This window comes from Plenodomus lingam (genome assembly GCF_022343315.1).
Source record: "Plenodomus lingam strain CAN1 chromosome Unknown contig_53, whole genome shotgun sequence".
NCBI classification, from domain to species: Eukaryota; Fungi; Ascomycota; class Dothideomycetes; order Pleosporales; family Leptosphaeriaceae; genus Plenodomus; species Plenodomus lingam.
Window position 1 is genome coordinate 1,575 of NW_027093961.1, and position 22,904 is coordinate 24,478.

Below are 22,904 nucleotides of genomic sequence, written 5' to 3' on the forward strand. Positions count from 1 at the left end.
TAGCTAGGTCGTGTAAGTAGTTAAGTAGCCTTGTTATTACGAGCTACTAAGCGTAAGCCTGTTGCTAGCTTGGTTAAAATTGGGATATTATGCCCTCCTTATTTGCAAAACTGCTGCCTAAACGGCTACTATTAATAGAAGGAAGAGGGCCATAGCGAATAAGTTATATAGTAATTGCAAGATAGAGAGGGCTAGAGCTAGGAGCAATCCTCGCAAAATATACAAAAGAACAGGTTATGTGTGTACGTACCTTAGGCAGTTAATATATAGCATAGGAAGATTAAGAAAGGATTTAAGATAATCTATATAGATTTTTAGGCGGTGATCTATAACTTAAGAGCGTTCTATAACTTTTTATTTTTTAGGGGTACTGTTCTATAACTTTATAGCCTTCTATACTTGAAAATTCCTCTAGGCTATTCTATAACTATAGATTATTTAAACCTTTAGGGTATTCTATTAATATTTAAAAAAATCCTGTAGGCTATTCTATAAGCTTAGGGCGTTCTATAACTTTAGGGCGTTCTATAACTTTTTATTTTTTAGGTGTAGTATTCTATAACTTTAGGGCGTTGTATAACTTTTTCTTTTTTAGAGGTAGTGTTCTATAACTTTAGGGCGTTCTATAACTTTAGGGCGTTCTACAACTTTTTATTTTTTAGGTGTAGTGTTCTATAACTTTAGGGCGTTCTATAACTTTTTTTTTTTGGTGTGTTTTTTTAGGGCGTTCTATAACTTTAGGGCGTTCTACAACTTTTTATTTTTTAGGGGTAGTGTTCTATAACTTTAGGGCGTTCTATAACTTTAGGGCGTTCTATAACTTTAGGGCGTTCTACAACTTTTTATTTTTAGGGGTAGTGTTCTATAACTTTAGTTTTATAACTAGGGTTCTATAACTAGGGCGTTCTTTATTTTTATTTTTTGGGGTATTTTTGTTGTCTATAACTTTAGGTTCTATAACTTGGTAGTTCTATAACTTAGGCGTTCTACAACTGTGTTTTTTATTTTTAGGGGTTTCTATATTAGGCGTTTCTATAACTTCGTTCTATAACTTTAGGGCGTTCTACAACTTTTTATTTTTTAGGGGTAGTATTCTATAACTTTAGGGCGTTCTATAACTTTTTCTTTTTTAGAGGTAGTGTTCTATAACTTTAGAGCGTTCTACAACTTTTTATTTTTTAGGGGTAGTGTTCTATAACTTTAGGGCGTTCTATAACTTTAGGGCGTTCTATAACTTTGGGGTTTATTTTTTTTTTTAGGGGTAGTGTTCTATAACTTTAGGGCGTTCTATAACTTTAGGGCGTTCTATAGCTTTAGGGCGTTCTATTTTGGTGTTCTTAACTTTTTATTTTTTAGGGTTAGTGTTCTATAACTTTAGGGCGTTCTATAACTTTTTTTTTTTAGAGGTAGTGTTCTATAACTTTAGGGCGTTCTATAACTTTTTATTTTTTAGGGGTAGTGTTCTATAACTTTAGGGCGTTCTATAACTTTAGGGCGTTCTATAACTTTAGGGCGTTCTATAACTTTTTATTTTTTAGGGGTAGTATTCTATAACTTTAGGGCGTTCTATAACTTTTTCTTTTTTAGTGGTAGTGTTCTATAACTTTAGGGCGTTCTATAACTTTAGGGCGTTCTATAACTTTAGGGCGTTCTACAACTTTTTATTTTTTAGGGGTAGTGTTCTATAACTTTAGGGCGTTCTATAACTTTAGGGCGTTCTATAACTTTAGGGCGTTCTATAACTTTAGGGCGTTCTATAACTTTTTATTTTTTAGGGTTAGTATTCTATAATATTAGAGTGTTCTATAACTTTTTCTTTTTTAGAGGTAGTGTTCTATAATATTAGAGTGTTCTATAACTTTTTATTTTTTAGGGTTAGTATTCTATAATATTAGAGTGTTCTATAACTTTTTCTTTTTTAGAGGTAGTGTTCTATAATATTAGAGTGTTCTATAACTTTTTCTTTTTAGAGGTAGTGTTCTATAACTTTAGGGCGTTCTATAACTTTAGGGCGTTCTATAACTTTAGGGCGTTCTACAACTTTTTATTTTTTAGGTGTAGTGTTCTATAACTTTAGGGCGTTCTATAACTTTTTCTTTTTTAGAGGTAGTGTTCTATAACTTTAGAGCGTTCTATAACTTTTTCTTTTTTAGAGGTAGTGTTCTATAACTTTAGGGCGTTCTACAACTTTTTATTTTTAGGGGTAGCGTTCTATAACTTTAGGGCGTTCTATAACTTTAGGGCCTTCTATAAGCTTAGGGTGTTCTATAACTTTAGGGCGTTCTATAACTTTAGGGCGTTCTATAACTTTTTATTTTTTAGGGTTAGTGTTCTATAACTTTAGCGCGTTCTATACCTTTTATTTATTCTATTACTTTAGTCCTTTCTATAACTTTAGACTATTCTATACTAGTAGCTATTATATCCTTTTTATAATACTTATTATATCATACTATTATCTATTATTCTTTACTGTTAAGTATATCCTTATATTTTATAAAACCTTTTCTCTACTAGCTAGTCCTACTATACTTTCTTTTATAACCTACTAGTATTAAATAATACCTTTATATTCTTCTTTTATACTATCTCTATTTCTTGCCTTATCTATTAAGTAGATATAGATAGAGCTAATAGATCTATAGTTAATATAGATATAGTAGTTATAGTAGAGTATAGATATTAGAGTAGATATCCTTATCTATATATTTACCTACTACTAATAAAATTCTAAGTTACTCTTATCTAGCAAATACAGGTTTATGGTTTATATAGGGCTGCGTATGTCTACACGGTTTTATATACAAAAAAGTGTACCTCTAAGCTGTTTTCTACTACACTAACCCCGCGACGCGAAAATTAAACCAAAACCCGTTCCTATAATATATAAGGAGGGTAAATAGATTCTTAAATACTAAATACCTAACTAACTAACTAAGGTTAAATCTGCTGCGCGCAGTTCTTGGATTAGGCAGTTAAACTAGCGTTATTAGGTACTAAGGGGGCAATTTTTGCTTGTGTCCGCGTCTATACTCTATATAACTCCCTATTGTTAGCGCTCTGCGCCTGTTTTAGCGGCAGTTAGACTAAATTTAAAAGTTTTGGTTTTATAATAGCTAGCCTTGTTTCCTAGATTTCTACCTGGTTTGGATTCGCTCTAATTAGTGGGTAATTAGGGGCTTAGAGATTGCTCTTCTACTTAACTAGGCAGGCCTAGGCCTATATGCTAAAGCAACCCTGCTGTTGCGCCTAGTTTTGTGGTTGGCACCTGAAGTCCTACTGTTAAAGTTTTAGCAGTAGGCAAAATTTAGGGTCTGTGGATGGCTGGCACTGCTAAACTATTTAATAGATCTTAGGGGATAGCCCTACCTAGTATCTGCTCCTAGTAAGCGTGGCAAAGCGTAGGTTTTCTCTACTTAAGGCATGTATGTGGCGAGTTTGAACACGCGGAAACGCCTATTAGGCTTTGTTACGGACTATTCCTTAAGAAACTTAGTAGGGGTAATTAAATTAGTTACTAGTTGTAACTAGTGCCTTGTGTGCTATTATGCTAGTAGCTAGAATCGCTTCTGCGATTTCTTATTACGTACTTTCTACCTCCTTTTAGGGGTAGTGCTTGTGTGCTTTGGCGTATTAGGCATTAGGATTGTTACCTAGTTAATTCTGCTAGTAGTTATATGCTTGTCTTAAAGATTAAGCTATGCATGTCTAAGTATAAGTAATTATACTGTAAAACTGTAAATAGCTTATTAAATTAGTTATCGTTTATTTAATAGTACCTTACTACTTAGATAACTATAGTAATTCTAGAGCTAATACATGCTAAAAACCCTAACTTTAGAAGGGGTGTATTTATTAGATAAAAAACTAACGCCCTTTAGGGCTTCTTAGTGATTTATAATAACTTTACGGATTGTATAGCCTTGCGCTAGCGATAGTTTATTTAAATTTCTGCCCTATTAACTTTTAATAGTAAGGTATTAGCTTACTATAGTTTTAACAGGTAACGGGGAATTAGGGTTTAATTCTAGAGAGGGAGCCTGAGAAATAGCTACTATATCTAAGGAAGGCAGCAGGCGCGCAAATTACCTAATCCTAACATAGGGAGGTAGTGACAATAAATACTAATATAGGGCTCTTTTAGGTCTTGTAATTAGAATAAGTATAATTTAAACCTCTTAACAAGGAATAATTAGAGGGTAAGTCTAGTGCTAGCAGCTGTGGTAATTCTAGCTCTAATAGCGTATATTAAAGTTGTTGTAGTTAAAAAGCTTGTAGTTAAAACTTAGGTCTAGCTAGTAGGTCCGCCTCACCGCGTGTACTTGTCTGGCTAGGCCTTCCTTCTAGAGAACCTTATGCCCTTTACTAGGCGTGTTAGGGACTAGGACTTTTACTTTAAAAAAATTAGAGTGTTTAAAGTAGGCCTTTGCTTAAATACATTAGCATAGAATAATAGAATAGGACGTGCGGTCCTATTTTGTTGGTTTCTAGGACTGCTGTAATAATTAATAGGGACAGTTAGGGGCATTAGTATTTAATTGTTAGAGGTGAAATTCTTAGATTTATTAAAGACTAACTACTGCGAAAGTATTTGCTAAGGATGTTTTTATTAATTAGTGAACGAAAGTTAGGGGATTAAAGATAATTAGATACTATTGTAGTCTTAACCGTAAACTATGCTAACTAGGGATTAGGCGATGTTCTTTTTCTAACTTGCTTAGCACCTTACAAGAAATTAAAGTTTTTGGGTTCTAGGGGGAGTATAGTCGCAAGGCTAAAACTTAAAGAAATTAACGGAAGGGCACTACTAGGCGTGGAGCCTGCGGCTTAATTTGACTTAATACGGGGAAACTTACTAGGTCTAGATAAAATAAGGATTAACAGATTAAGAGCTCTTTCTTGATTTTTTAGGTAGTGGTGTATAGCCGTTCTTAGTTAGTAGAGTAATTTGTCTGCTTAATTGCGATAACAAACAAGACCTTAACCTGCTAAATAGCTAGGCTAGCTTTAGCTAGTTACTAGCTTCTTAGAGGGACTATTAGCTTAAGCTAATAGAAGTTTAAGGCAATAACAGGTCTATAATGCCCTTAGATATTCTAGGCTGCACGCGCGCTACACTAACAGAGCTAACAAGTTCTTTACCTTAACTAAAAGGTCTAGGTAATCTTGTTAAACTCTGTTATGCTAGGGATAGAGTATTGTAATTATTACTCTTTAATAAGGAATGCCTAGTAAGCGCGTGTTATTAGTATGCGTTAATTACGTCCCTGCCCTTTGTACACACCGCCTGTCGCTACTACTAATTAAATGGCTTAGTGAGGCCTTTAGACTAGCTTAGGGAGGTTAGCAATAACTACCCTAAGCTAGAAAGTTCGTTAAACTTGGTTATTTAGAGGAAGTAAAAGTTGTAACAAGGTTTCTGTAGGTGAACCTGCAGAAGGATTATTACCTATTTTTAAAGCACTGCCGCCTTGATTAGTGGTGGTAGTCTACTTTAATTCTGCCTATGTTTTTTGCGTACTATTTATTTCCTTAGTGGGCTTGCCTACTAATTAGATCCCCTAAAACCACTTGCAATTGCAGTTAGCGTTAGTAACACTATAATAAATTACAACTTTTAATAATAGATCTCTTAGTTCTAGCATTAATAAAGAACGCAGCAAAATGCGATAAGTAGTGTGAATTGTAGAATTTAGTGAATTATTAAATCTTTAAACGCATATTGCGCCCCTTAGTATTCTATAGGGCATGCCTGTTTAAGCGTTATTTGTACCCTTAAGCTCTGCTTAGTGTTAGGTGTTTGTTCTACTTAGGACTTGCCTTAAAACAATTAGTAGCTAGTATATTAGCCTAGAGCGCAGCACATTTTGCGCCTCTTATTATGGTTGTTAGTATCTATTAAGACACTTTTTAAGCTCTTAACCTTAGATTAGGTAGGGATACCTGCTAAACTTAAGCATATTAATAAGTGGAGGAAAAGAAACTAATAGGGATTGCCCTAGTAACGGCGAGTGAAGTGGTAATAGCTTAAATTTGAAATCTGGCTCTTTTAGGGTCCGAGTTGTAATTTGCAGAGGGCGCTTTAGCGTTAGCAGCGGTCTAAGTTCCTTAGAATAGGACGTTATAGAGGGTAAGAATCCTATACGTAGTTGCTGGCCTTTGCTATATAAAGCCCCTTTAACAAGTTAAGTTATTTAGGAATATAGCTCTAAATAGGAGGTAAATTTCTTCTAAAGCTAAATACTAGCTAGAGACTAATAGCGTATAAGTAGAGTAATTAAAAGATAAAAAGCACTTTAGAAAGAGAGTTAAATAGCACGTGAAATTGTTAAAAGGGAAGCGCTTGCAGCTAGACTTGCCTGTAGTTACTTATCTAGGCTTTTGTCTAGTGCACTCTTCTATAGGCAGGCTAGTATTAGTTTAGGTAGTTAGATAAAGGTCTCTGTTACGTACCTCCCTTTAGGGAGGCCTTATAGGGGAGACGACATGCAACTAGCCTAGACTAAGGTCCGCGTATCTGCTAGGATGCTAGCGTAATAGCTATAAGTGGCCCGTCTTAAAACATAGACTAAGGAGTCTAATATCTATGCGAGTGTTTAGGTGTTAAGCCTAGACGCGTAATAAAAGTGAATAGAGGTAGGAACCCTTTTAGGGTGCACTATTAACTAATCCTAATGTCTTTAGAAGGATTTAAGTAAGAGCATAGCTATTAGGACCTAAAAGATGGTAAACTATGCTTAAATAGGGTGAAGCTAGAGGAAACTCTAGTAGAGGCTTGTAGTAGTTCTAACGTGCAAATTAATTGTTAAATTTAGGTATAGGGGCGAAAGACTAATTAAACTATCTAGTAGCTAGTTCCTGCTAAAGTTTCCCTTAGGATAGTAGTAACGTATTTAGTTTTATAAGGTAAAGCGAATAATTAGAGGCCTAGGGGTTAAAACAACCTTTACCTATTCTTAAACTTTAAATATATAAGAAGTCCTTGTTACTTAATTAAACGTGGACACTTAAATATACTATTACTAGTAGGCTATTTTTAGTAAGCAGAACTAGCGATGTAGGATAAACTAAATACGGGGTTAAGGTGCTAGAATGCACGCTTATTAGACACTACAAAAGGTGTTAGTTTATCTAGATAGTAGGATAGTAGCTATAGAAGTTAGAATCTACTAAGGAGTGTGTAACAACTTACCTGCTAAATAAACTAGCCCTAAAAATAGATAGCGCTTAAGCGTGTTACCTATACCCTGCTGCTAGGGCAAGATTTAAGCCCTAGCGAGTAGGCAGGCGTAGAGGCTTGTAACAAAGCCTTAGGGGTGACCCTAGGTAGAACGGCCTCTAGTGCAGATCTTGGTAGTAGTAGTAAATACTTAAATAAGAACTTTAAGGACTAAAGTAGGGAAAGGTTCTATGTAAATAGTAGTTAGATATAGGTTAGTTAATCCTAAGAGATAGGGTAATTCTGTTTTAATGTTAGTGCTTACGCCACGCCCTTAAAAGGGAAGCTAGTTAATATTCTAGCACCTAGATGTAGATTCTCTACGGTAACGCAACTAAGAGCGGAGACCTTAGTAGGAGCCCTAAGAAGAGTTCTCTTTTCTTCTTAATAGTCTGTTACCCTAAAATCAGTTTATCTAGAGCTAGGGTTTAATAGCTAGAAGAGCGCTACACTTTTGTAGCGTTTAGTGCGCTCCTAATAAGCCTTAAAAATCTGCTTAAAGAAATAGTTTTTACGCTAGGTCGTACTTATAACTGTAGCAGGTCTCTAAGGTAAAAAGCCTCTAGTTAATAGAATAATATAGATAAGGGAAGTTAGCAAAATAGATCTATAACTTTAGGAAAAGGATTAGCTCTAAGGGTTAGGTACGTTAGGCCTTAGGGAGAAGCCTCTAGCGCAGAAGGGCACTAACCGCAAGGTAGGCGCCTCTTAGCGCTAGGGTGTAGACACCCTTAGCAGGTTTTAGCCATCTAGCGTACGTTTAATAACTAACTTAGAACTAGTATAGATAAGGGGAATCTAACTATCTAATTAAAATATAGTATTGCAATAGCTAGAAAGTAGTATTAATATAATGTGATTTCTACCTAGTACTCTAAATATTAAAGTAAAGAGATTTAACTAAGCGCGGGTAAACAGCAGGAGTAACTATAACTCTCTTAAGGTAGCTAAATGCCTTGTTATCTAATTAGTGACGCGTATAAATAGATTAACAAGATTCCTACTATCCCTATCTACTATCTAGCAAAACTACAGCTAAGGGAACAGGCTTAGCTAAATTAGCGGGGAAAGAAGACCCTGTTAAGCTTAACTCTAGTTTAATATTATAAAAAGATATAGGGGGTGTAGAATAGGTAGGAGCTTTAGCGCTAGTAAAATACTACTACCCTTATCATTTTTTTACTTATTTAATAAAGCGGAGCTAGGCCTTACTACCTAACTTCTAGCGTTTAAGGTCCTTTGTAGGCTAATCTAGGTTAAAGATATTGTTAGGTGGGGAGTTTAGCTAGGGTGGCACATCTATTAAACTATAACGCAGGTGTCCTAAGGGGGACTTATAGAGAATAGAAATCTCTAGTAGAGTAAAAGGGTAAAAGTCCCCTTGATTTTGATTTTTAGTGTGAATACAAACTATAAAAGTGTAGCCTATTAATCCTTTAGTCCCTTGAAATTTGAGGCTAGAGGTGCTAGAAAAGTTACTATAGGGATAACTAGCTTGTGGCAGCTAAGCGTTTATAGCGACGTTGCTTTTTGATCCTTTAATATTAGCTCTTCCTATTATACTAAAGCAGAATTTGGTAAGCGTTGGATTGTTTACCTACTAATAGGGAACGTGAGCTAGGTTTAGACCGTTGTAAGACAGGTTAGTTTTACCCTACTAATAACCTTGCCCTAATGGTAATACTGCTTAGTACGAGAGGAACCGCAGTTTTAGATAATTGGTTTTTGCAGCTATCTAACTAGGTATTGCCGCGAAGCTACTATCTGCTAGATTATGGCTAAACGCCTCTAAGTTAGAATCTATGCTAGAATAGGGTAATTTCCGCCTGCACTAGTTAGATATAAATAGGCCTTTAGCCCAGAACCTTACTAGATCGGCGTTAGCAGCCCTATTAAAGTTAGGGTTGTTAGCTAGTATATTGTAATTGTACAGTGCGTAGGATTAAATCCTTTGTAGATAACTTAGTTGTCTAGCTAGGTCGTGTAAGTAGTTAAGTAGCCTTGTTGTTACGAGCTACTAAGCGTAAGCCTGTTGCTAGCTTGGTTAAAATTAGGATATTATGCCCTCCTTATTTGCAAAACTGCTACCTAAACAGCTACTATTAATAGAAGGAAGAGGGCTATAGCAAACAAGTTATATAGTAATTGCAAGATAGAGAGGGCTAGAGCTAGGAGCAATCCTCGCAAAATATACAAAAGAACAGGTTGTGTGTGTACGTACCTTAGGCAGTTAATATATAGCATAGGAAGATTAAGAAAGGATTTAAGATAATCTATACAGATTTTTAGGCGGTGATCTATAACTTAAGAGCGTTCTATAACTTTTTATTTTTTAGGGGTACTATTCTATAACTTTATAGCCTTCTATACTTAAAAATTCCTCTAGGCTATTCTATAACTATAGATTATTTAAACCTTTAGGGTATTCTATTAATATTTAAAAAAATCCTATAGGCTATTCTATAAGCTTAGGGCGTTCTATAACTTTAGGGCGTTCTATAACTTTTTATTTTTTAGGTGTAGTGTTCTATAACTTTAGGGCGTTGTATAACTTTTTCTTTTTTAGAGGTAGTGTTCTATAACTTTAGGGCGTTCTATAACTTTAGGGCGTTCTACAACTTTTTATTTTTTAGGTGTAGTGTTCTATAACTTTAGGGCGTTCTATAACTTTTTCTTTTTTAGAGGTAGTGTTCTATAACTTTAGGGAGTTCTATAACTTTTTTTTTTAGAGGTAGTGTTCTATAACTTTAGGGCGTTCTACAACTTTTTATTTTTAGGGGTAGCGTTCTATAACTTTAGGGCGTTCTATAACTTTAGGGCGTTCTATAAGCTTAGGGTGTTCTATAACTTTAGGGCGTTCTATAACTTTAGGGCGTTCTATAACTTTTTATTTTTTAGGGTTAGTGTTCTATAACTTTAGCGCGTTCTATACCTTTTATTTATTCTATTACTTTAGTCCTTTCTATAACTTTAGACTATTCTATACTAGTAGCTATTATATCCTTTTTATAATACTTATTATATTATACTATTATCTATTATTCTTTACTGTTAAGTATATCCTTATATTTTATAAAACCTTTTCTCTACTAGCTAGTCCTACTATACTTTCTTTTATAACCTACTAGTATTAAATAATACCTTTATATTCTTCTTTTATACTATCTCTATTTCTTGCCTTATCTATTAAGTAGATATAGATAGAGCTAATAGATCTATAGTTAATATAGATATAGTAGTTATAGTAGAGTATAGATATTAGAGTAGATATCCTTATCTATATATTTACCTACTACTAATAAAATTCCAAGTTACTCTTATCTAGCGAATACGGGTTTATGGTTTGTATAGGGCTGCGTATGTCTACACAGTTTTACATACAAAAAAGTGTACCTCTAAGCTGTTTTCTGCTACACTAACCCTGCAACGCGAAAATTAAACTAAAACCTGTTCCTATAATATATAAGGAGGGCAAATAGATTCTTAAATACTAAATGCCTAACTAACTAACTAAGGTTAAATCTGCTGCGCGCAGTTCTTGGATTAGGCAGTTAAACTAGCGTTATTAGGCACTAAGGGGGCAATTTTTGCTTGTGTCCGCGTCTATACTCCCTATAACTCCCTATTATTAGCGCTCTGCGCCTGTTTTAGCGGCAGTTAGACTAAATTTAAAAGTTTTGGTTTTATAATAGCTAGCCTTGTTTCCTAGATTTCTGCCTAGTTTAGATTCGCTCTAATTAGTGGGTAATTAGGGGCTTAGAGATTGCTCTTCTACTTAACTAGGCAGGCCTAGGCCTATATGCTAAAGCAACCCTGCTGTTGCGCCTAGTTTTGTAGTTAGCACCTAAAGTCCTACTGTTAAAGTTTTAGCAGTAGGCAAAATTTAGGGTCTATAGATAGCTAGCACTGCTAAACTATTTAACAGATCTTAGGGGACAGCCCTACCTAGCATCCGCTCCTAGTAAGCGTAGCAAAGCGTAGGTTTTCTCTACTTAAGGCATGTATGTGGCGAGTTTAAACACGCAGAAACGCCTGTTAGGCTTTGTTGCGGACTATTCCTTAAGAAACTTAGTAGGGGTAATTAAATTAGTTGCTAGTTGTAACTAGTGCCTTGTGTGCTATTATGCTAGTAGCTAGAATCGCTTCTGCGATTTCTTATTACGTACTTTCTGCCTCCTTTTGGGGGTAGTGCTTGTGCGCTTTGGCGTATTAGGCATTAGGATTGTTACCTAGTTAATTCTGCTAGTAGTTATATGCTTATCTTAAAGATTAAGCTATGCATGTCTAAGTATAAGCAATTATACTGTAAAACTGCGAATAGCTTATTAAATTAGTTATCGTTTATTTGATAGTACCTTACTACTTAGATAACTTTAGTAATTCTAGAGCTAATACATGCTAAAAACCCTAACTTTAGAAGGGGTGTATTTATTAGATAAAAAACTAACGCCCTTTAGGGCTTCTTAGTGATTTATAATAACTTTATGGATTGCATAGCCTTGCGCTAGCGATGGTTTATTTAAATTTCTGCCCTATTAACTTTTAATAGTAAGGTATTAGCTTACTATAGTTTTAACGGGTAACGGGGAATTAGGGTTTAATTCTAGAGAGGGAGCCTAAGAAACGGCTACTACATCTAAGGAAGGTAGCAGGCGCGCAAATTACCTAATCCTAACATAGGGAGGTAGTAACAATAAATACTAATATAGGGCTCTTTTAGGTCTTGTAATTAGAATAAGTATAATTTAAACCTCTTAACAAGGAATAATTAGAGGGCAAGTCTGGTGCTAGCAGCTGTGGTAATTCTAGCTCTAATAGCGTATATTAAAGTTGTTGCAGTTAAAAAGCTTGTAGTTAAAACTTAGGTCTAGCTAGCAGGTCTGCCTTACCGCGTGTACTTGTCTAGCTGGGCCTTCCTTCTAGAGAACCTTATGCCCTTTACTAGGCGTGTTAGGGACTAGGACTTTTACTTTAAAAAAATTAGAGTGTTTAAAGCAGGCCTTTGCTTAAATACGTTAGCATAGAATAATAGAATAGGACGTGCAGTCCTATTTTGTTAGTTTCTAGGACTGCTGTAATAATTAATAGGGATAGTTAGGGGCATTAGTATTTAATTGTTAGAGGTGAAATTCTTAGATTTATTAAAGACTAACTACTGCGAAAGTATTTGCTAAGGATGTTTTTATTAATTAGTAAATGAAAGTTAGGGGATTAAAGATAATTAGATACTGTTGTAGTCTTAACCGTAAACTATGCTAACTAGGGATTAGGCGATGTTCTTTTTCTAACTTGCTTAGCACCTTACAAGAAATTAAAGTTTTTGGGTTCTAGGGGGAGTATAGTCGCAAGGCTAAAACTTAAAGAAATTAACGGAAGGGCACTACTAGGCGTGGAGCCTGCGGCTTAATTTAACTTAACATAGGGAAACTTACTAGGTCTAGATAAAATAAGGATTAATAGATTAAGAGCTCTTTCTTGATTTTTTAGGTGGTGGTGCATAGCTGTTCTTAGTTAGTAGAGTGATTTGTCTGCTTAATTACGATAACAAACAAGACCTTAACCTGCTAAATAGCTAGGCTAGCTTTAGCTAGTCGCTAGCTTCTTAGAGGGACTATTAGCTTAAGCTAATAGAAGTTTAAGGCAATAATAGGTCTGTGATGCCCTTAGATGTTCTAGGCCGCACGCGCGCTATACTAACAGAGCTAATAAGTTCTTTACCTTAACTAAAAGGTCTAGGTAATCTTGTTAAACTCTGTTGTGCTAGGGATAGAGTATTGCAATTATTGCTCTTTAATAAGGAATGCCTAGTAAGCGCGTGTTATTAGCATGCGTTAATTACGTCCCTGACCTTTGTATACACTGCCTGTCGCTACTACTAATTAAATGGCTTAGTAAGGCCTTTAGACTAGCTTAGGGAGGTTAGTAATAACTACCCTAAGCTGGAAAGTTTGTTAAACTTGGTTATTTAGAGGAAGTAAAAGTTGTAACAAGGTTTCTGTAGGTGAACCTGTAGAAGGATTATTACCTATTTTTAAAGCACTGCTGCCTTAATTAGTAGTGGTAGTCTACTTTGATTCTGCCTATGTTTTTTGCGTACTATTTGTTTCCTTAGTGGGCTTGCCTACTAATTAGATCCCCTAAAACTACTTGTAATTGCAGTTAGCGTTAGTAATACTATAATAAATTATAACTTTTAATAATAGATCTCTTGGTTCTAGCATTAATAAAGAACGCAGTAAAATGCGATAAGTAGTGTAAATTGTAGAATTTAGTAAATTATTGAATCTTTAAACGCACATTGCGCCCCTTAGTATTCTATAGGGTATGCCTGTTTAAGCGTTATTTGTACCCTTAAGCTCTGCTTAGTGTTAGGTGTTTGTTCTACTTAGGACTCGCCTTAAAACAATTAGTAGCTAGCATATTAGCCTAGAGCGCAGCACATTTTGCGCCTCTTGTTATAGTTGTTAGTATCTATTAAGACACTTTTTAAGCTCTTAACCTTAGATTAGGTAGGGATACCTGCTAAACTTAAGCATATTAATAAGCGGAGGAAAAGAAACTAATAGGGATTGCCCTAGTAACGGCAAGTGAAGCGGCAATAGCTTAAATTTAAAATCTAGCTCTTTTAGGGTCCAAGTTGTAATTTGCAGAGGGCGCTTTAGCGTTAGCAGCGGTCTAAGTTCCTTAGAATAGGACGTTATAGAGGGTAAGAATCCTATACGTAGTTGCTAGCCTTTGCCGTGTAAAGCCCCTTTAACAAGTTAAGTTATTTAGGAATATAGCTCTAAATAGGAGGTAAATTTCTTCTAAAGCTAAATACTAGCTAGAGACTAATAGCGCATAAGTAGAGTAATTAAAAGATAAAAAGCACTTTAGAAAGAGAGTTAAATAGCACGTGAAATTGTTAAAAGGGAAGCGCTTGCAGCTAGACTTGCCTGTAGTTGCTTATCTAGGCTTTTGTCTAGTGCACTCTTCTATAGGCAGGCTAGTATTAGTTTAGGTGGTTAGATAAAGGTCTCTATTACGTACCTCCCTTTAGGGAGGCCTTATAGGGGAGACAACATGTAACTAGCCTAGACTAAGGTCCGCGCATCTGCTAGGATGCTGGCGTAATAGCTGTAAGCGGCCTGTCTTAAAACATAGACTAAGGAGTCTAATATCTATGCAAGTGTTTAGGTGTTAAGCCTAGACGCGTAATAAAAGTAAATAGAGGTAGGAACCCTTTTAGGGTGCACTATTAACTAATCCTAATGTCTTTAGAAGGATTTAAGTAAGAGTATAGCTATTAGGACCTAAAAGATAGTAAACTATGCTTAAATAGGGTGAAGCTAGAGGAAACTCTAGTAGAGGCTTGTAGCGGTTCTAACGTGCAAATTAATTGTTAAATTTAGGCATAGGGGCGAAAGACTAATTAAACTATCTAGTAGCTAGTTCCTGCTAAAGTTTCCCTTAGGATAGCAGTAACGTATTTAGTTTTATAAGGTAAAGCGAATAATTAGAGGCCTAGGGGTTAAAATAACCTTTACCTATTCTTAAACTTTAAATATGTAAGAAGTCCTTGTTACTTAATTAAACGTAGACACTTAAATGTACTATTACTAGTAGGCTATTTTTAGTAAGTAGAACTAGCGATGCGGGATAAACTAAATGTAGGGTTAAGGTGCTAGAATGCACGCTTATTAGACACTACAAAAGGTGTTAGTTTATCTAGACAGCAGGATAGTAGCTATAGAAGTTAGAATCTGCTAAGGAGTGTGTAATAACTTACCTGCTAAATAAACTAGCCCTAAAAATAGATAGCGCTTAAGCGTGTTACCTATACCCCGCTGCTAGGGCAAGATTTAAGCCCTAGTAAGTAGGCAGGCGTGGAGGCTTGTAACAAAGCCTTAGGGGTAACCCTAGGTAGAACGGCCTCTAGTGCAGATCTTAGTAGTAGTAGCAAATACTTAAATAAGAACTTTAAGGACTAAAGTAGGGAAAGGTTCTGTGTAAACAGTAGTTAGACACAGGTTAGTTAATCCTAAGAGATAGGGTAATTCTATTTTAATATTAGTGCTTGCGCTGCGCCCTTAAAAGGGAAGCTAGTTAATATTCTAGCACCTAGATGTAGATTCTCCGCGGCAATGCAACTAAGAGCGGAGACCTTAGCAGGAGCCCTAAGAAGAGTTCTCTTTTCTTCTTAACAGTCTGTTACCCTAAAATTAGTTTGTCTAGAGCTAGGGTTTAATAGCTAGAAGAGCGCTGTACTTTTGTAGCGTTTGGTGCGCTCCTAACAAGCCTTAAAAATCTGCTTAAAGAAATAGTTTTTACGCTAGGTTGTACTTATAACTGTAGTAGGTCTCTAAGGTAAAAAGCCTCTAGTTAATAGAATAATGTAGATAAGGGAAGTTAGCAAAATAGATCTATAACTTTAGGAAAAGGATTAGCTCTAAGGGTTAGGTACGTTAGGCCTTAGGGAGAAGCCTCTAGCGTAGAAGGGTACTAACTGCAAGGTAGGCGCCTCTTAGCGCTAGGGTGCAGACACCCTTAGCAGGTTTCGGCCGTCTAGCGTACGTTTAACAACTAACTTAGAACTAGTATAGATAAGGGGAATCTAACTGTCTAATTAAAACATAGTATTATAATAGCTAGAAAGTAGTATTAATATAATGTGATTTCTGCCTAGTGCTCTAAATATTAAAGCGAAGAGATTTAACTAAGCGCGGGTAAATGGTAGGAGTAACTATAACTCTCTTAAGGTAGCTAAATGCCTTGTTATCTAATTAGTAACGCGCATAAATAGATTAACGAGATTCCTACTGTCCTTATCTACTATCTAGCGAAACTATAGCTAAGGGAACAGGCTTAGCTAAATTAGCGGGGAAAGAAGACCCTGTTAAGCTTGACTCTAGTTTAATATTGTAAAAAGATATAGGGGGTGTAGAATAGGTAGGAGCTTTAGCGCTGGTGAAATACTACTACCCTTATTGTTTTTTTACTTATTTGATAAAGCAGAGCTAGGCCTTACTGCCTAACTTCTAGCGTTTAAGGTCCTTTGTAGGCTAATCTAGGTTAAAGATATTGTTAGGTAGGGAGTTTAGCTAGGGCGGCACATCTATTAAACTATAACGCAGGTGTCCTAAGGGGGACTTATAGAGAATAGAAATCTCTAGTAGAGTAAAAGGGTAAAAGTCCCCTTGATTTTGATTTTTAGTGTGAATACAAACTATAAAAGTGTAGCCTATTAATCCTTTAGTCCCTTGAAATTTAAGGCTAGAGGTGCTAGAAAAGTTACTATAGGGATAACTAGCTTGTGGCAGCCAAGCGTTTATAGCGACGTTGCTTTTTGATCCTTTAATATTAGCTCTTCCTATTATACTAAAGTAGAATTTAGTAAGCGTTGGATTGTTTACCTACTAATAGGGAACGTAAGCTAGGTTTAGACTGTCGTAAGATAGGTTAGTTTTACCCTACTAATAACCTTGCCCTAATAGTAATACCGCTTAGTACGAGAGGAACTGCGGTTTTAGATAATTAGTTTTTGCGGCTGTCTAACTAGGCATTGCCGCGAAGCTACTATCTACTAGATTATGGCTAAACGCCTCTAAGTTAGAATCTATGCTAGAATAGGGTGATTTCCGCCTACACTAGTTAGATACAAATAGGCCTTTGGCCTAGAACCTTACTAGATTAGCGTTAGCAGCCCTATTAAAGTTAGGGTTGTTAGCTGGTGTATTGCAATTATATAGTGCGCAGGATTAAATCCTTTATAGATAACTTAGTTGTCTAGCTGGGTTGTGTAAGTAGTTAAGTAGCCTTGTTGTTACGAGCTACTGAGCGTAAGCCTGTTGCTAGCTTGGTTAAAATTGGGATATTATGCCCTCCTTATTTGTAAAACTGCTGCCTAAACGGCTGCTATTAATAGAAGGAAGAGGGCTATAGCGAACAAGTTATATAGTAATTGCAAGATAGAGAGGGCTAGAGCTAGGAGCAATCCTCGCAAAATATACAAAAGAATAGGTTGTGTGTGTACGTACCTTAGGCAGTTAATATATAGCATAGGAAGATTAAGAAAGGATTTAAGATAATCTATATAGATTTTTAGGCGGTGATCTATAACTTAAGAGCGTTCTATAACTTTTTATTTTTTAGGGGTACTGTTCTATAACTTTATAGCCTTCTATACTTGAAAATTCCTCTAGGCTATTCTATAACTATAGATTATTTAAACCTTTAGGGTATTCTATTAATATTTAAAAAAATCCTGTAGGCTATTCTATAAGCTTAGGGCGTTCTATAACTTTAGGGCGTTCTATAACTTTTTATTTTTTAGGTGTAGTGTTCTATAACTTTAGGGCGTTGTATAACTTTTTCTTTTTTAGAGGTAGTGTTCTATAACTTTAGGGCGTTCTATAACTTTAGGGCGTTCTACAACTTTTTATTTTTTAGGTGTAGTGTTCTATAACTTTAGGGCGTTCTATAACTTTTTCTTTTTTAGAGGTAGTGTTCTATAACTTTAGGGAGTTCTATAACTTTAGGGCGTTCTACAACTTTTTATTTTTTAGGGGTAGTGTTCTATAACTTTAGGGCGTTCTATAACTTTAGGGCGTTCTATAACTTTAGGGCGTTCTACAACTTTTTATTTTTTAGGGGTAGTGTTCTATAACTTTAGGGCGTTCTATAACTTTAGGGCGTTCTATAACTTTAGGGCGTTCTACAACTTTTTATTTTTTAGGGGTAGTGTTCTATAACTTTAGGGCGTTCTATAACTTTAGGGCGTTCTATAACTTTAGGGCGTTCTACAACTTTTTATTTTTTAGGGGTAGTGTTCTATAACTTTAGGGCGTTCTATAACTTTAGGGCGTTCTATAACTTTAGGGCGTTCTACAACTTTTTATTTTTTAGGGGTAGTGTTCTATAACTTTAGGGCGTTCTATAACTTTAGGGCTGTTTCTATAATATTAGGGTGTTCTATAACTTTTTATTTTTTAGGGGTAGTGTTCTATAACTTTAGGGCGTTCTATAACTTTAGGGCGTTCTATAACTTTAGGGCGTTCTACAACTTTTTATTTTTTAGGGGTAGTGTTCTATAACTTTAGGGCGTTCTATAACTTTTTTTTATTTTTTGGGGTGTTCTATAACTAGGTTGTTCTATAACTTTAGGGCGTTCTATAACTTTAGGGCGTTCTATAACTTTTTATTTTTTAGGGGTAGTGTTCTATAACTTTAGGGCGTTCTATAACTTTTTCTTTTTTAGAGGTAGTGTTCTATAACTTTAGGGCGTTCTATTACTTTTTATTTTTTAGGGGTAGTGTTCTATAACTATAGGGCGTTCTATAACTTTTTATTTTTTAGTGTTAGTATTCTATAATATTAGAGTGTTCTATAACTTTTTCTTTTTTAGAGGTAGTGTTCTATAATATTAGGGCGTTCTATAACTTTTTATTTTTTAGGGGTAGTGTTCTATAACTCTAGGGCGTTCTATAACTTTTTATTTTTTAGAGGTAGTGTTCTATAACTTTAGGGCGTTCTATAACTTTAGGGCGTTCTATAACTTTAGGGCGTTCTATAACTTTTTATTTTTTAGGGTTAGTATTCTATAATATTAGAGTGTTCTATAACTTTTTCTTTTTTAGAGGTAGTGTTCTATAACTTTAGGGCGTTCTATAACTTTAGGGCGTTCTATAACTTTAGGGCGTTCTACAACTTTTTATTTTTTAGGGTTAGTATTCTATAATATTAGAGTGTTCTATAACTTTTTCTTTTTTAGAGGTAGTGTTCTATAATATTAGAGTGTTCTATAACCTTTTCTTTTTTAGAGGTAGTGTTCTATAATATTAGAGTGTTCTATAACTTTTTATTTTTTAGGGTTAGTATTCTATAATATTAGAGTGTTCTATAACTTTTTCTTTTTTAGAGGTAGTGTTCTATAATATTAGAGTGTTCTATAACTTTTTCTTTTTTAGAGGTAGTGTTCTATAATATTAGAGTGTTCTATAATATTAGAGTGTTCTATAACTTTTTATTTTTTAGGGTTAGTATTCTATAATATTAGAGTGTTCTATAACTTTTTCTTTTTTAGAGGTAGTGTTCTATAATATTAGAGTGTTCTATAACTTTTTCTTTTTTAGAGGTAGTGTTCTATAACTTTAGGGCGTTCTATAACTTTAGGGCGTTCTATAACTTTAGGGCGTTCTATAACTTTAGGGCGTTCTATAACTTTTTATTTTTTAGGGTTAGTGTTCTATAACTTTTTCTTTTTTAGAGGTAGTATTCTATAATATTAGAGTGTTCTATAACTTTTTGGGTTTTTTTTCTTTTTTAGAGGTAGTGTTCTATAACTTTAGGGCGTTCTATAACTTTAGGGCGTTCTATAACTTTAGGGCGTTCTATAACTTTTAGGGGGTGTTCTATAACTTTAGGGCGTTCTATAACTTTAGGGCGTTCTATAACTTTTTATTTTTTAGGGTTAGTGTTCTATAACTTTAGCGCGTTCTATACCTTTTATTTATTCTATTGCTTTAGTCCTTTCTATAACTTTAGACTATTCTATACTAGTAGCTATTATATCCTTTTTATAATACTTATTATATCATACTATTATCTATTATTCTTTACTGTTAAGTATATCCTTATATTTTATAAAACCTTTTCTCTACTAGCTAGTCCTACTATACTTTCTTTTATAACCTACTAGTATTAAATAATACCTTTATATTCTTCTTTTATACTATCTCTATTTCTTGCCTTATCTATTAAGTAGATATAGATAGAGCTAATAGATCTATAGTTAATATAGATATAGTAGTTATAGTAGAGTATAGATATTAGAGTAGATATCCTTATCTATATATTTACCTACTACTAATAAAATTCCAAGTTACTCTTATCTAGCGAATACGGGTTTATAGTTTGTATAGGGCTGCGCATGTCTACACAGTTTTATATATAAAAAAGTGTACCTCTAAGCTATTTTCTGCTGCACTAACCCCGCGACGCGAAAATTAAACCAAAACCTATTCCTATAATATATAAGGAGGGCAAATGGATTCTTAAATACTAAATACCTAACTAACTAACTAAGGTTAAATCTGCTGCGCGTAGTTCTTAGATTAGGCGGTTAAACTAGCGTTATTAGGCACTAAGGGGGCAATTTTTGCTTATGTCCGCGTCTATACTCCCTATAACTCCCTGTTATTAGCGCTCTACGCCTATTTTAGCAGCAGTTAGACTAAATTTAAAAGTTTTGGTTTTATAATAGCTAGCCTTGTTTCCTAGATTTCTGCCTAGTTTAGATTCGCTCTAATTAGTAGGTAATTAGGGGCTTAGAGATTACTCTTCTACTTAACTAGGCAGGCCTAGGCCTATATGCTGAAGCAACCCTGCTGTTGCGCCTAGTTTTGTGGTTGGCACCTAAAGTCCTACTATTAAAGTTTTAGTAGTAGGCAAAATTTAGGGTCTGTAGATAGCTAGCACTACTAAACTATTTAACAGATCTTAGGGGACAGCCCTGCCTAGCATCCGCTCCTAGTAAGCGTAGCAAAGCGTAGGTTTTCTCTACTTAAGGCATGTATGTGGCGAGTTTAAACACGTGGAAACGCCTATTAGGCTTTATTATAGACCATTCCTTAAGAAACTTAGTAGGGGTAATTAAATTAGTTACTAGTTGTAACTAGTGCCTTGTGTGCTGTTATGCTAGTAGCTAGAATTGCTTCTGCAATTTCTTATCACGTACTTTCTGCCTCCTTTTAGGGGTAGTGCTTGTGCGCTTCAGCGTATTAGGTATTAGGATTGTTACCTAGTTAATTCTGCTAGTAGTTATATGCTTATCTTAAAGATTAAGCTATGCATGTCTAAGTATAAGCAATTATACTGTAAAACTGCGAATAGCTTATTAAATTAGTTATTGTTTATTTAATAGTACCTTACTACTTAGATAACTGTGGTAATTCTAGAGCTAATACATGCTAAAAACCCTAACTTTAGAAGGGGTGTATTTATTAGATAAAAAACTAACGCCCTTTGGGGCTTCTTAGTAATTCATAATAACTTTATAGATTGCATGGCCTTGCGCTAGCGACAGTTTATTCAAATTTCTGCCCTATTAACTTTTAATGGTAAGGTATTAGCTTACCATAGTTTTAACGGGTAACGGGGAATTAGGGTTTAATTCTAGAGAGGGAGCCTAAGAAATAGCTACCATATCTAAGGAAGGCAGCAGGCGCGTAAATTACCTAATCCTAATATAGGGAGGTAGTGACAATAAATACTAATATAGGGCTCTTTTAGGTCTTGTAATTAGAATAAGTATAATTTAAACCTCTTAACAAGGAACAATTGGAGGGCAAGTCTAGTGCTAGTAGCTATAGTAATTCTAGCTCTAATAGCGTATATTAAAGTTGTTGCAGTTAAAAAGCTCGTAGTTAAAACTTAGGTCTAGCTAGTAGGTCTGCCTTACCGCGTGTACTTGTCCAGCTAGGCCTTCCTTCTAGAGAACCTTATACCCTTTACTAGGCGTGTTAGGGACTAGGACTTTTACTTTGAAAAAATTAGAGTGTTTAAAGCAGGCCTTTGCTTGAATACGTTAGCATAGAATAATAGAATAGGACGTATAGTCCTATTTTGTTAGTTTCTAGGACCGCTGTAATAATTAATAGGGACAGTTAGGGGCATTAGTATTTAATTGTTAGAGGTAAAATTCTTAGATTTATTAAAGACTAACTACTACAAAAGTATTTGCTAAGGATATTTTTATTAATTAGTAAACAAAAGTTAGGGGATTAAAGACGATTAGATACCATCGTAGTCTTAACCGTAAACTATGCTAACTAGGGATTAGGCGATATTCTTTTTCTGACTTGCTTGGCACCTTACAAGAAATTAAAGTTTTTAGGTTCTAGGGGGAGTATAGTCGCAAGGCTGAAACTTAAAGAAATTAACAGAAGGGCACTACTAGGCGTAGAGCCTGCGGCTTAATTTAACTTAATATAGGGAAACTCACTAGGTCTAGATAAAATAAGGATTAACAGATTAAGAGCTCTTTCTTAATTTTTTAGGTAGTAGTGCATAGCTATTCTTAGTTAGTAGAGTGATTTGTCTGCTTAATTGCAATAACAAACAAGACCTTAACCTGCTAAATAGCTAGGCTAGCTTTAGCTAGTCGCTAGCTTCTTAGAGGGACTATTAGCTTAAGCTAATAGAAGTTTAAGGCAATAATAGGTCTGTGATGCCCTTAGATGTTCTAGGCCACACGCGCGCTACACTAATAGAGCTAATAAGTTCTTTACCTTAACTAAAAGGTCTAGGTAATCTTGTTAAACTCTATCGTGCTAGGGATAGAGCATTGCAATTATTGCTCTGAAACAAGGAATACCTAGTAAGCGCGTGTTATTAGCATGCGTTAATTACGTCCCTGCCCTTTGTATACACTGCCTATTGCTACTACTAATTAAATGGCTTAGTGAGGCCTTTAGACTAGCTTAGGGAGGTTAGCAACAACTACCCTAAGCTAGAAAGTTTGTTAAACTTGGTTATTTAGAGGAAGTAAAAGTCGTAACAAGGTTTCTGTAGGTAAACCTGCGGAAGGATTATTACCTATTTTTAAAGCACTGCCGCCTTAATTAGTAGTAGTAGTCTACTTTAATTCTGCCTATGTTTTTTGCGTACTATTTGTTTCCTTAGTAGGCTTGCCTACTAATTAGATCCC

At 35.0% G+C, this 22,904-nt stretch overlaps 4 non-coding genes across 4 annotated transcripts; all 4 read left to right on the plus strand.

Moving 5' to 3' along the window:
* Positions 1–3,651: 3,651 nt before the first annotated feature.
* On the plus strand, positions 3,652–5,448 carry IAQ61_009273. The gene has a single exon (XR_010715570.1). It is a non-coding gene; the product is annotated as an 18S ribosomal RNA (ribosomal RNA).
* A 5,998-nt stretch (positions 5,449–11,446) lies between these two features.
* Positions 11,447–13,243, plus strand: IAQ61_009274. The gene has a single exon (XR_010715571.1). It is a non-coding gene; the product is annotated as an 18S ribosomal RNA (ribosomal RNA).
* Positions 13,244–13,408: 165 nt separating this feature from the next.
* IAQ61_009275 lies at positions 13,409–20,469 on the plus strand. Its single transcript, XR_010715572.1, has one exon. It is a non-coding gene; the product is annotated as a 28S ribosomal RNA (ribosomal RNA).
* A 525-nt stretch (positions 20,470–20,994) lies between these two features.
* Positions 20,995–22,791, plus strand: IAQ61_009276. Its single transcript, XR_010715573.1, has one exon. It is a non-coding gene; the product is annotated as an 18S ribosomal RNA (ribosomal RNA).
* Positions 22,792–22,904: the final 113 nt, after the last annotated feature.